Source organism: Balaenoptera physalus (assembly GCF_965194825.1).
Source record: "Balaenoptera physalus genome assembly, chromosome: 6".
Taxonomy (NCBI): domain Eukaryota; kingdom Metazoa; phylum Chordata; class Mammalia; order Artiodactyla; family Balaenopteridae; genus Balaenoptera; species Balaenoptera physalus.
The window spans coordinates 86,343,669-86,358,485 of record NC_138885.1 but is presented as its reverse complement, the minus strand read 5'-3'; positions in this window follow the sequence as shown (position 1 = coordinate 86,358,485).

Sequence of the window (14,817 nt, the reverse complement as noted above, 5' to 3'; positions counted from 1 at the left end):
TTAGTTTTGTTATTTGGACAATATTCATATTTTGTCTGTGTTCAGACATGATTAGGTAGTACTCTTATTTATTCATCCTGGTGATAAGAGTATTTATTCATTCTGGTGATAGAGTAGCCTTGTCTGATGATGTTACTCTATGAAACTGGGTATCTTCGACAAGACTACATGTGAGTGCCAGGTCAGCTCCTAGATGTCAAAGGCCTGCTTTTCTCTTTCTCACCAGGAAGACGGTATGACTTTCCATTTGTTCAGATCTTCTTTTATTTCTTTTAATAACATTTTATAGTTTTCTTTATATTGTTCTTCCTTGATATATTTATTATTAAATATATTTTTTGATTTTGTCATCATCAAAAAAAGATTTTCCCTGTGTTTTCCTTTATTGGTATTTATTGCTAGAACAGAGAAAGCTATTTGGTTTCACATGTTTATATTGTGTCTTTTTACCTTAGCAAAGTTTAACATCTTTATTGGAGTATAATTGCTTTACAATGGTGTGTTAGTTTCTGCTTTATAACAAAGTGAATCAGCTATACATATACATATATCCCTGTATCTACTCCCTCTTGCATCTCCCTCCCACCCTCCCTATCCCACCCCTCTAGGTGGTTACAAAGCACAGAGCTGATCTCCCTGTGCTATGTGGCTGCTTCCCACTAGCTATCTATTTTACATTTGGTATATATATGTCCATGCCACTCTCTCACTTCATCCCAGCTTACCCTTACCTCTCCCCGTGTCGTCAAGTCCATTCTCTACGTCTGTGTCTTTATTCCTGTCCTGCTCCTAGGTTCTTCAGAACCATTTTTTTTTCTTCTCGATTCCATATATATGTGTTAGCATACGGTATTTGTTTTTCTCTTTCTGAACTTACTTCACTCAGTATGACAATCTCTAGGTCCATCCACTTCACCACAAATAACTCAATTTTGTTTCTTTTTATGGCTGAGTAATATTCCATTGTATGTATGTGCCACATCTTCTTTATCCATTCATCTGTCGATGGACACTTAGGTTGCTTCCATGACCTGGCTATTGTAAATAAAGCTGCGGTGAACATTGTGGTATGTGACTCTTTTTCAATTATGGATTTCTCAGGGTATATGCCCAGTAGTGGGACTGCAGGGTCCTATGGTAGTTCTATTTTTAGTTTTTGAAGGAACCTCCATACTGTTCTCCATAGTGGCTGTATCAATTGACATTCCCACCAACAATGCAAGAGGATTTCCTTTTCTCCACACCCTCTCCAGCATTTATTGTTTGTAGATTTTTTTTTTTTTTTAGAACATGAGCTTTTTTTTTTTTTTAAATAAATTTATTTATTTTATTTATTTATTTTTGGCTGTGCTGGGTCCTCGCTGCTGGGCACGGGCTTTCTCTAGTTGCGGCGAGCGGGGGCTACTCTCCGTTGCGGTGCACAGACTTCTCATTGCAGTGGCCTCTCCCGTTGCAGAGCACAGGCTCTAGGCACATGGGCTTCAGTAGTTGTGGCACACGGGCTCAGCAGTTGTGGCTTGCGGGCTCTAGAGCACGGGTTCAGTAGTTGTGGCGCACAGGCCTAGCTGCTCCACGGCACGTGGGATCCTCCCGGACCAGGGCTTGAACCCGTGCCCCCTGCACTGGCAGGCGGACTCTCAACCACTGTGCCACCAAGGAAACCGTGTTTGTAGATTTTTTGATGATGGCCATTCTGACCAGAGTGAGGTGATACCTCATTGTAGTTTTGATTTGCATTTGTCTAATGATTAGTGATGTTGAGCATCCTTTCATGTGTTTGTTGGCAATCTGTATATCTTCTCGGAAGAAATGTATTGAGGTCTTCTGCCCATTTTTGGATTGGGTTGTTTGTGTTTCTGATACTGAGCTGCATGAGCTGCTTGTATATTTTGGAGATAAATCCTTTGTCAGTTGCTTCATTTGCAAATATTTTCTCCCATTCTCAGGGTTGTCTTTTTGACTTGTTTATGGTTTTCCTTTGCTGTGCAACAGCTTTTAAGTTTCATTAGGTCCCATTTTTGTTTTTATTTCCATTTCTCTAGGAGGTGGGTCAAAAAGGATCTTGCTGTGATTTATGTCATAGAGTGTTCTGCCTATGTTTTCCTCTAAGAGTTTTATAGTGTCTGGTCTTCCATTTAGGTCTTTAATCCATTTTGAGTTTATTTTTGTGTGTGGTGTTAGGAAGTGTTCTAATTTCATTCTTTTATATGTAGCTGTCCAGTTTTCCCAGCTCCACTTATGGAAGAGGCTCTCTTTTCTCCATTGTGTATTCTTGCCTCCTTTATCAAAGATAAGGTGACCATATGTGCGTGGGTTTATCCCTGGGCTTTCTCTCCTGTTCCATTGATCTATATTTCTGTTTTTGTGGCAGTACCATACTGTCTTGATTACTGTAGTTTTGTAGTATAGTCTGAAGTCAGGGACCCTGATTCCTCCACCTCCGTTTTTCTTTCTCAAGATTACTTTGGCTATTCAGGGTCTTTTGTGTTTCCATACAAATTGTGAATTTTTTTGTTCTAGTTCTGTGAAAAATGTCATTGGTAGTTTGACAGGGATTGCACTGAATCTGTAGATTGCTTTGGGTAGTATAGTCATTTTCACAAAGTTGATTCTTCCAATACAAAAACATGGTATATCTCTCCATCTGTTTGTGTTGTCTTTAATTTCTTTCATCAATGTCTTACAATTTTCTGCATACGGGTCTTTTGTCTCCTTAGGTAGATTTATTCGTAGGTATTTTGTTCTTTTTGTTGCAGTGGTAAACAGAAGTGTTTCCTTATTTTCTCTCAGATTTTTCATCATTACTGTATAGGAATGCAAGAGATTTCTGTGCATTAATTTTGTATCCTGCTACTTTACCAAATTCACTGATTAGCTCTAGTAGTTTTCTGGTATCATCTTTAGGATTCTCTATGTATAGTATCATGTCATCTGCAGTGACAGTTTTACTTCCTCTTTTCCAATTTGGATTCCTTTTATTTCTTTTTCTTCTCTGATTGCTGTAGCGAAAAGTTGAATAATAGTGGTGAGAGTGGGCAACCATGTCTTGTTCCTAATCTTAGTGGAAATAATTTCATTTTTCACCATTGAGAATGATGTTGGGTGTGGGTTTGTAATATATGGCCTTTATTATGTTGAGGTAAGTTCCCTCTATTCCTACTTTCTGGAGGGTTTTTAGCAGAAATGGGTGTTGAATTTTATCAAAAGCTTTTTCTGCATCTATTGAGATGATCATATGGTTTTTCCCCTTCAATTTGTTAATATGGTGTATCACATTGTTTGATTTGCATATATTGAAGAATCCTTGCATTCCTGGGATAAACCCTACTTGATCATGGTATATGATCCTTTTAATGTGCTGCTGGATTCTGTTTGCTAGTATTTTGTTGAGAATTTTTGCATCTATGTTCATCAGTGATTTGGCCTGTAGTTTTCTTTTTTTGTGACATCTTTGTCTGGTTTTGGTATCAGGGTGATGATGGCCTCGTAGAATGCGTTTGGGAGTATTCCTCCCTCTGCTGTATTTTGGAAGAGTTTGAGAAGGATAGGTGTTAGCTCTTCTCTAAATGTTTAATAGAATTCACCTGTGAAGCCATCTAGTCCTGGGCTTTTGTTTGTTGGAAGGTTTTATATCACAGTTTCAATTTCAGTGCTTGTGATTGGTCTGTTTCTATTTTCTATTTCTTCTTGATTAGTCTCAGAAGGTTGTGATTTTCTAAGAATCTGTCCATTTCTTCCAGGTTGTCCATTTTATTGGCATATAGTTGCTTATAGTAATCTCTCATGATCCTTTGTATTTCTGCAGTGTCAGTTGTTACTTGTCCTTTTTCATTTCTAGCTGTATTGATTTGAGTCTTCTCCCTTTTTTCCTGATGAGTCTTGCGAATGGTTTATCAATTTTGTATATCTTCTCAAAGAACCAGCCTTTAGTTTTATTGATCTTTGCTGTCGTATCCTTCATTTCTTTTTCATTTATTTCTGATCTGATCTTTATGATTTCTTTCCTTCTGCTAACTTTGGGGTTTTTTTTGTCTTCTTTCTCTAATTGCTTTAGGTATAACGTTAGGTTGTTTTTTGAGACTTTTCTTGTTTCTTGAGGTAGGATTTTTTTATTATAAACTTCCCTCTTAGAACTGCTTTTGCTGCATCCCATAAGTTTTGGGTTGCTGTGTTTTCATTGTCATTTGTTTCTAGGTATTTTTTTGATTTCCTCTCTGATTTCTTCAGTGATCTCTTGGTTATTTAGTAATGGCTTTTTTTTTTAAACATCCTTATTGGATTATAATTGCCTTACAATGGTGTGTTATTTTCTGCTTTATAACAAAGTGAATCAGCAAACATATACATATATCCCCATATCTCCTCCCTCTTGCATGTCCCTCCCACCCCCCTCTAGGTGGTCACAATGCACTGAGCTGGTCTCCTTGTGCTATGTGGCTGCTTTCCACTAGCTATCTGTTTTACATTTGGCAGTGTATACATGTCAATGCTACTCTCTCACTTCGTCCCAGTTTACCCTTCCCCCTCCTGTGTAATGAAGTCCATTATCTATGTCTGTGTCTTTATTCCTGTCCTGCCCCTAGGTTCTTCAGACCCATTTTTTTTTTTTTTTAGATTACTTATATATGTGTAGGCATACGGTATTTGTTTTTCTCTATCTGACTTACTTCACTCGTATGACAGACTCTAGGTCCATCCACCTCACAGTACTGTATTGTTTAGCCTCCATGTGTTTGTATTTTTTACAGTTTTTTTCGTATAATTGATATCTAGTCTCATAGCTTTGTGGTTGGAAAAGATACTTGATAGAATTTCAATTTTCTTAAATTTACCAAGGCTTGATTTGTGACCCAAGATATGATCTATCCTGCAGAATGTTCCATGAGCACTTGAGAGGAAAGTGTAGTCTGTTGTTTTTGGATGGAATGTCCTATAAATATCAATTAAGTCCACCTTGTTTAATGTATCATTTAAAGCTTGTGTTTCCTTATTTATTTTCATTTTGGATGATCTGTCCATTGGTGAAAGTGGGGTGTTCAAGTCCCCTATTATTACTGTGTTACTGTTGATTTCCCTTTTATGGTTGTTTGCATTTTCCTTATGTATTGAGGTGCTCCTATGTTGGGTGCATATATATTTAAAATTGTTATATCTTCTTCTTGGATCGATCCCTTGATCATTATGTAGTGTCCTTCTTTGTCTCTTGTAATAATCTTTATTGTAAAGTCTATTTTGTCTGATATGAGAATTGCTATTCCAGCTTTCTTTTGATTTCCATTTTCATGGAATATCTTTTTCCATCCCCTCACTTTCAGTGTGTATGTGTCCCTAGGTCTGAAGTGGGTCTCTTGTAGACAGCATATATATGGGTCTCTTTTTTTATGCATTCAGCCAGTCTATGTCTTTTGGTTGGAGCATTTAGTCCATTTACATTTAAGGTAATTATTGAAATGTATGTTCCTATTACCATTTTCTTAATTTTTTTTGGTTTCTTATTATAGGTCTTTTCCTTCTCTTGTGTTTCCTGCCTAGAGAAGTTCTTTTAGCATTTGTTGTAAAGCTGATTGGGTGGTGCTGAGTTCTCTTAGCTTTTGCTTGTCTGTAAAGGCTTTAATTTCTTCGTCGAATCTGAATGAGATCCTTGCTGGGTAGAGTTATCTTGGTTGTAGGTTTTTCCCTTTAAACACTCTAAGTATGTTCTGCCACGCCCTTCTGGCTTGCAGAGATTCTGGTGAAAGATCAGCTGTTAACCTTATGGGGATTCTCTTGTATGTTATTTGTTGCTTTTCCCTTGCTGATTTTAATATTTTTTCTTTGTACTTAAGTTTTGATAGTGTGATTAATATGTGTCTCGGCATGTTTCTCCTTGGATTTATCCTGTATGGGACTCTCTGCACTTTCTGGACACTTGATTGACTATTTCCTTTCCCATATTAGGGAAGTTTTCAGCTATAATCTCTTCAAATATTTTCTCAGTCCCTTTCTTTTTCTCTTCTTCTTCTGGGACCCCTTTAATTCGAATATTGGTCCATTTAATATTGTCCCAGAGGTCTCTGAGACTGTCCTCAATTCTTTTCATTCTTTTTTCTTTATTCTTCTCTGTGGTAGTTACTTCCACTCTTTTATCTTCCAGGTCACTTATCCGTTCTTATGCCTCAGTTATTCTGCTATTGATTCCTTCTACGGAATTTTTAATTTCATTTATTGTGTTGTTCATCATTGGTTGTTTGCTCTGTAGTTTTTCTAGGTCCTTGTTAAAACGTTTCTTGTATTTTCTCCATTCTATTTTCAAGATTCTGGATCATTTTTACTATCATTACTCTGAGTTCTTTTTCAAGTAGACTGCCTATTTCCTCTTCATTTGTTTGATCTGGTGGGGTTTTACCTTGCTCCTTCATCTGCTGTGTATTTCTCTGTCTTCTCATTTTGCTTAACTACTGTGTTTTGGCTCTCCTTTTTGCAGGCTGCAGGTTTGTAGTTCCCATTGTTTTTGCCAGCTGCCCCCAGTGGGTAAGGTTGGTTCCGTGGGTTGTGTAGGCTTCCTGGTGGAGGAAGGACTGGTGTCTGTGTTCTGGTGGATGAGGCTGGATCTTGTCTTTCTGGTGGGCAGGACCGCATCCGGTGGTGTGTTTTGGGGTGTCTGTGAACTTATGATTTTAGGCAGCCTCTCTACTAATGTGTGGGGTTTTGTTCCTGTCTTGCTAGTTGTTTGCCATGGGATGTTCAGCACTGTAACTTGCTGGTCATTGAGTGGAGCTGGGTCTTAGCATTGAGATGGAGGTCTCTGGGAGAGCTTTCGCCGTTTGATATTACATAGGGCTGGGAGGTCTTTGGTGGACCAATGTCCTTAACTCGGCTCTCCCACCTAAGAGGCTCAGGCATGACACCTGGCCGGAGTGCCAAGACCCTGTCAGCCACACAGCTCTGGAGAAAAGGGAGAAAAAAAAAGAAATAAAAAAAAAAATAAGTTATTAAAATAAAAAGAAAATATTTAAAAATAAAAAAAGTAATAAAAAATTAAAAGAAAAAAAGAGAGAGCCACCAAACTAAGAAACAAATCCACCAATGATAACAAGTGCTAAAAAGTATACTTAAAAAAAAAAAAAATACAGACAGACAGAACCCTAGGACAAATGGTAAAAGCAAAGCTATACAGACAGAATCACACAAAGAAACAAACACATACACACTCACAAGAAGAGAAAAAGGAAAAAAATATATATATATTAAAAAAAAAAAGGGAAGAGAGCAACTTAATCAATAAACAAATCTACCAGTGATAATAAGCCCTAAATACTAAACTTAAGATTAACATAAAACCATAAACAAATTAGATGCAGAAAGCCAACTGCAAGTCTACAGTTGCTCCCAAAGTCCACCGCCTCAAATTTGGGATGATTCGTTGTCTATTCAGATATTCCACAGATGTAGGGTACATCAAGTTGATTGTGGAGATTTATTCCACTGCTCCTGAGGCTGCTGGAAGAGATTTCCCTTTCTCTTTGTTTGCACAGCTCCTGGGGTTCAGCTTTGGATTTGGCCCCGCCTCTGCCTGTTGGTCGCCTGAGGGCATCTGTTCCCCGCCCAAACGGGACAGGCTTAAAGTAGCAGCTGATTAGGGGGCTCTGGCTCACTCAGGCTGGGGGAGGGAGGGGTACGGAATGCGGGGCAAGCCTGTGGTGGCAGAGGCTGGCGGCATGATGTTGCACCAGTCTGAGGCGTGCCGTGTGTACTCCCGGGGAAGTTGTTCCTGGATCGTGGGACCCTGGCAGTGGTGGCCTGCACAGGCTCCCAGGACGGAAGGTGTGGATAGTGACCTGTGCTTGCACACAGGCTTCTTGGTGGCTGCAGTAGCAGCCTTAGTTTTCCATGCCAGTCTCTGGTGTCTGCACTGATAGCCACAGCTCACGCCTGTCTCTGGAGCTCATTTAGGCAGTGCTCTGAATCCCCTCTCCTCACGCACCCTGAAACAATGGTCTCTTGCCTCTTAGGCAGTTGCAGACGTTTTCCTGGACTCCCTCCCAGCTAGCTGTGGTGCACTAGCCCCCTTCAGGCTGTGTTCACGCAACCAACCCCAGTCCTCTCCCTGGGATCTGATCTCTGAAGCCCGAGCCTCAGCTCCAAGCCCCCACCCGTCCTGGCAGGTGAGCAGACAAGCCTCTCAGGCTGGTGAGTGCTGATTGGCACTGATCCTCTGTGCGGGAATCTCTCCACTTTGCCCTCTGCACCCCTGTTGCTGCACTCTCCTCCATGGCTCTGAAGCTTCCCCCCACTGCCCACCCCCCCGTCTCCACCAGTGAAGGGGCTTTCTAGTGTGTGGAAACTTTTCCTCCTTCACAGCTCTCTCCCAGAGATGCAGGTCCCATCCCTATTCTTTTGTCTCTGTTTTTTCTTTTGCCCTACCCATGTGTGTGGGGGTTTTCTTGCCTTTTGGGAAGTCTGTGGTCTTCTGCCAGCATTCAGTAGGTGTTCTGTAGGAGTTTTTCCACTTGTAGATGTACTTTTGATGTATTTGTGGGAAGGAAGGCGATCTCCATGTCTTACTCCTCCGCCATCTTGAAGGTCCTCCTTATTAGCAAAATATTTTATTAATTTTGTTTGAACATTTAATATCTTGGATTTTCTACTGTCCAAATAGGATAATGTTGTCTCTTCTTTTCTCGTGCTTATGCTACTTATTTAATTTTATTGGATATTTGCTTTTGTTAAAACTTTCAAGGCAGTATTTAATATTGTGGTAGCATTCATCTCTGTCTAACTGGAAAGATTTTAGTGTTTATTTGTTTATTGTAATGCTTACTTTTGGGAAGTGGTAAGATAGTCTTTAATGTATTTAGAAATTTTGTTTCTGTTATTATTTTATTTAGGGTTTTATTGGAAATGACTGCTGAATTTTATCAAATATCTTTTAATCATCTATTGATATGATCACATATTTTTCTTTTATTAATATGTAGAAATAATGGACTTCCTCTTGCATTCCTGGAATAAACCCTTAGTCATATATTTTCATTTTGATTTGTTTCTGGATTGTACTTGCTGATACCTTGTGCAGCATGCTATGTATCTTACTTTTAGACTGATGAGAAAGATATTAATAAGTCTTTAAAAAAGTAGCAAAGATCTTGGCCTAAATAGTCAACAAATGTGAGAAAAAAATGTTCAAATGTGGTAGAGAAATATGCACACATGCACGCACGCTCACACACACACACACACACACACAACCAAACAAGAAAAGAAAACATTACATTATATTCATAGATCTGTCAAAAAAAAATCCTATATTTTTCATCACTGGTGAGTGGTGTGACGTGAAGAAGAGGTAACTCTTTCACACACTAGGAAAAATGACTGTTAATGCTGCTGTTTGAGAGAGTACTTTGTCAGTATTTATTAAGATACAGATACATATACCTTTGTTTTCCGATTTTATTCACAGGAGTATATTATATAGGTAAACAAAAGCATCATTACTTAATAAAGTATGTGAAAATATATTGAGTAAAAAGAAAAGGAAAGAAATATAGTAGAAACAAAGAGAATGCCAATCAAGAGAGGTATGGCTTTATAAACTAGGGGGATCCACACCATGGAACATTATGCTGCCATTAAAAATAATGACTTAGTTCTCTCCTAGTTAACCTGCAGAGAGTTTCATGATGCATTTTGGAATGAGAAAAACAAGGTGCTGAAAGGTTATAGATATGATTGCAATTATTATAAAAGCAAGAGCAAAATTTGTGTCTGGTTATATGCATATATTCTATATTTTATCCATGTTACATATTCTATGAAAAATTATTCACAATTTTTCTTAGCTATAAAATATTGTTTTCTTTCTTGTGTATTCAAAGATAATGCTTTCTTTTCATATGGCTACAAAATCCAGTTATTTTACCTGAAAATATACAATAGCTTTAAATGTGCCTGGTGTCTATATACTTCTGCATAAATGATCTTAAAAAGTAAAAAGAAATAAAACAAAAACAAAACCTAAAGGGCCCTGGACTTTAGAATAATAATTAGATAGCAAAAATTCCAAAACCATTTATATTACTATTTTATGTCTTCATGTCCTGCAAACTATATCTCAAAATACTAACGTGTATCCAGAATTGAAGATCAAGTAAAGTAAGCAGAAGCGATACTGTAAAACATGCCTTTTAAAATGATTTATTATAGTAAAAGACATGGGAACAATGAAAAGGTGAGCAGAGGGAGGAACTCTTCTCCAATCCCATTTCTATCACAGCTGGAGGTGCATAGTTTCCTTGTTCTTATAAAGGAATTACTGCCACATGGTGAGTTCCTGCAACAAAAGTTAAATATGAATTGGCTGTGCTTCTTAAATGTTAATAATCCAATCATATGGAAAAAGGAATTTAGTAATGTATAATTTAAAAAGTCAGAACTCTAAGAGTTTGAGATTTTCTTGGAGATTTACTCAGATGCTGTCATCTTTATGTGATGACGCTCCTTCTGAACAAGTGTTTATATTGATAGTGAAAATCTGTTTAAAGTGAAATACTTATATCTGTAAGCTAATTAGCTCTTTAAATCTATATGATCTAAAACAGCTAACTGATTTTAAGAAAATAAATAGCATATTTTGATACAGTGGATATTAGGCTTTCTCTCTCTCCTCCCTCTCTCCCTCCCTCTGTCCCTCCCTCCCTTCCTTCCTCTCTTTCTTTCTTTTCTTCTCCTTCTACCATTAAATGCTATATAGACATAGACTAAGGAGAGGGACTATTTGTTTCCCCCTAGGTTCTTACGGGAAGGTAGCTTTCAAAACTTAATTTTTATTATGTTTATGCAAACTTGCTAAACCTAGAGAAAATCAAGCAATATTTTTGGGAGGAGGGGAAGTAAGTTTACATAATCCTTATAAATATTTGCTTGATATCTCTAAATATTGCCCAGTGCACATCAACTAGTATTCTGCTGTCACTAAGTACAGTTAAAACTGTTTCTGTCAATTAGTTCCTGAAGATATCAGTGGGATGTGTAGCCAGGGGAAAAAAGGGAGAAGGTTAGGTACTTTTAAGAAAGGCACAAGAAGGAAAAGAGAAAGTACATAGAGAAAATAACCTTTTTTTTCTGATGTAGCCATTCATTTCTTTAACAAATATTTATTGAATGCCAGGGACTCTTCCAGGTGCTGTAGATTCAGCTGTAGTTGAAGAGAAAATGTCCCTGGAATTTACTTCCTAGTTGAGATCTTCCCAGTAAAGAATGAAAACAACCCTTAGAAATGATATTGAATGTGCTTCCAAAAAGGATATTACCCCATGGGAAATAAAAACTTTCCAATAAAATAATGCACCACTGAAGTATCATTGTTACCAATACTTTAAATATCTAATATCAGAAAATAAAGTGTAGTAGAATTGAGGAAGAAAACTGTATCTGGCGATCCATTGTTTAATATACTCTCTAACAGATTATTGAAAGACACCCTTGTTTTAGTAAGCATAAAGGACCTCTGGCAATGTGAATTATTTAAATATACAAAGGTGATGACTGTGTTCTTGTATTCTTGTTTTTCTATCTCTGCAAACAAATGAACATAACATTTCCAATAGAAATAGTCTCATACACATGTTTTTACTTTAAATAATGCATTTACTTTAAATAATGCATTAGAGTAGAAAGCACTTATGAAGAAACAGCCAGAGCAAACTTAGATTTTTATTTCTAAAAGACTGGGGAATAAACACATCTTATCAAGAGATTGGATTAGAGCATTGCACCAGTGAAGGCAGTTGGGTCAAGAATTATCAAAGTATTAAAAACCAAGTGATGTTGTCAGAGCATTAGTTTTGTATTAACATATTGAATTTTTGTAATATTAAAATTCTCTAGAATGCCCACATGTCAGAAAGAAAGAAATTTAATGTTTATTTACTGGTGTATTTTGAATTTACTTGGATCTATCATGTCAAGATAGAGAGACAAATTTCTGAAACAGCCATACTCTCATTTTCTCTTTAGGACTCCATATACATGTTTAATTCATTTTGCTAAGTATTTGTTTACTGCATTTTGTCCAGCTGAATACTGCTTGCCATGAACTCTGTCACAATTCATTTTCTAATGAAATAATACACGAGCATTTAAAATAGAGTATAGTAAGAATAGAAAGTACTATAAAAACAAAAGATGATGTACACATTGTTAATAGTTGCCTGACCAAGGAGTGATCAAGATGGGAAAACTTTATGGAAGAGAGATGCCTAGAATTGAATCTTGAAAGTTTCCAGATTTGATTGGAAATAAAGTGCATGTGAAGCATGGTGAGCATCATTAACAAGATTGAAGCTGGGGCAATGTATATGGGGAGCAACAATGAGAACAACCTCACTAGAGTGATAGACCTTGGAGGGCAGTAGGGGGAGAAAAGTTATGATGAACTCAGATTTCTCAGGAGATTTGTGTAGCAAAATATAGAAGATGGATTTCTTTTAAGAGGCAACAAGAAGGTATTGAATGTCCCTTAGTATTAGGTCAAAGTGAAAGAATCTGGCAGGATATTGCAGAAGCAATTGGAAGTATAAGATAATGTAAGATGAAGGTCTTCGATATGTCTCATCTACTTACCTGCAGCTCTGCTTGGTTTGAAGTAAGAGAAAAAATTCCTATATTCTCAGAGTGGCAAGGAATTACCCATGAGGATCCAGGACCTGGAAGGGAGCTCTGATTTGCAAAAAGGAATGAACAGCAACAGGAATGTACTGATGATCACTCACCACACGGCAAGAGGTTTGAAGTCTCCAAGGGTAGATGATGATCAGGGACCAGATGGGAGTTCCCTATCTCTGACACCTTGGCTGTACTTACATTTTCTTCATCTTGCAAGTAAATCCAACAAATTTTGTGTATGTGTGTGCATGTGATGTAAGAGGTGGAGAGATGTGAGACCAAATTATATATCTGTCAGAATGAGAACCTGTTCAAAATATAAGGATGGTTATAATGTAAAAACAAAGATTAACTAATATTTACTCCCCATAAATATAGCTCATTGATTATGAGTTCTGGCACCATTTTTTGTGATTGGTAATAAGTTCTCAATAAGTGTTTGTCAATTAAATAGAATTATTGATTGAATTGGATGAGGCCATATATTTTCTGACATTCCCTTTAAGCTACCATACTTCTTGAAAATAGTAGAAAGTTATAAAATCTCTAAATTTAATTGGGTGTGTAGATCCTTTTTATTTTGCTTTATGTCTTTCTTAAACTTACATTCTTCCTCCAGGCCTATATTTTTTAGCATATTTCCTCTTGAAAATCCTGCTGAGTTGAAAAACTACAGTTATTTGGAGTTTCTTCAATATGCAAAAATAGAGGTTTCTTTAATATAGCAAATTAACAGAAATTTTTATTTAGTATTTAACAACTAAGGAAGGCATATTAGCCTGTCTCCATAGCTATATATTAAAAATACACAAACCTTCAGAGCTAATAAAAAGTTTGAATGTACATTTTAGTATTACATTTGGAAATACATGATTATTTTAAGCATTCTACAATATTGACCGGAGATGTGAAAATTGATGTCCTTATCATTCTTAACAGTTGGTAGTTTTTACAACATGAGCCCATGCTAAACTCTGTGCTGAGGGTGTAATATATGGGCAATATATGTATGTAAGTGTGCATTCAGGTGTATACCTATTTACATAAATATGAAATATCATTTAAATGTAGTTTGAAAATATGAAAGCAAATACAGATTTATTTTTCATTAGTTTTAGCATTATATTATACTTAATTTAAAAATATAATTTATTGAGTTTTTTCTAGTTTTGCAAGTAACTGATATTTATTGCAGAAAAGTTGGAAAATGAAAAAATGTGTAAGATGCAAATAACCATAATCTCATTATCCACATATTTTGTTGTATTTCTTATGGTCTGTTTTCATTGCAGAAATATGCTTGATCAGAGTTGAATGTAGACCAAACTCTTCAAAATTTTATTTTTCTACTTTACTTTAAGTAACCCATAGAATACAAGGAATGAGTTTTGCTTCATAGCAAACTGGCCCTTTACCATTCTCCATTTTCCCTCATCCCTCACTCCAGGTTCAAACCCTCCATGTGAATAAATCTTTCACAGAAATTATTATAGTTATTCTCTGTTTTGTTGTCTAACAACACATCTATTTTTCTTCATTAAAAAATGCAGTGTTACAAAACCTAAATCCTAGAAATAGAAAGATCCAAAACAATGTTCCTCTCCAGTTTGATGCTCAGTTCTTGTAGTACATTTAATATTGGAGAGCTGTTATGATTTGTAAAAATCTAGAGGCTTCTCTGTCTTCTGTGTCTAGAAAAGCAACTCATATACAGTGGGCACTCAGTAAATATGAATTGAGTGCATCTCCTTGTTGGATTATAGGTAAAGTGATTGTTGGTGTTTTTACGGACTATGAGTTTATTACCAATTGGTATAACTACAGACTATGTAATACAGATCAGCTGAGTATATAATACTGTTGTGGCAATGGCTCTTGTGTAAAATTCTTTATGGTTTTTCCCTATTTTTGTTTATAACTCTGTCGCATGTGGTCTGTTACCTTTTATTTTTTATCTAAAAATCAGAAATAATATCTCTATTGAGATTTTCCATTAATATGCATAAGCAACTGTGCCTTTTAAAACTCTTTCTTTCAGTTAACGCAACATTGAACTGTAGACATTCCTAGAGTGAAATAAAATGGCTCCCCTTAGACTGACAAAAATACCCTGAGGCACTCTGTTTATTTAAATAGAGTGTTCTTCAGCAAAGGTTGCTCCATCAACAATTA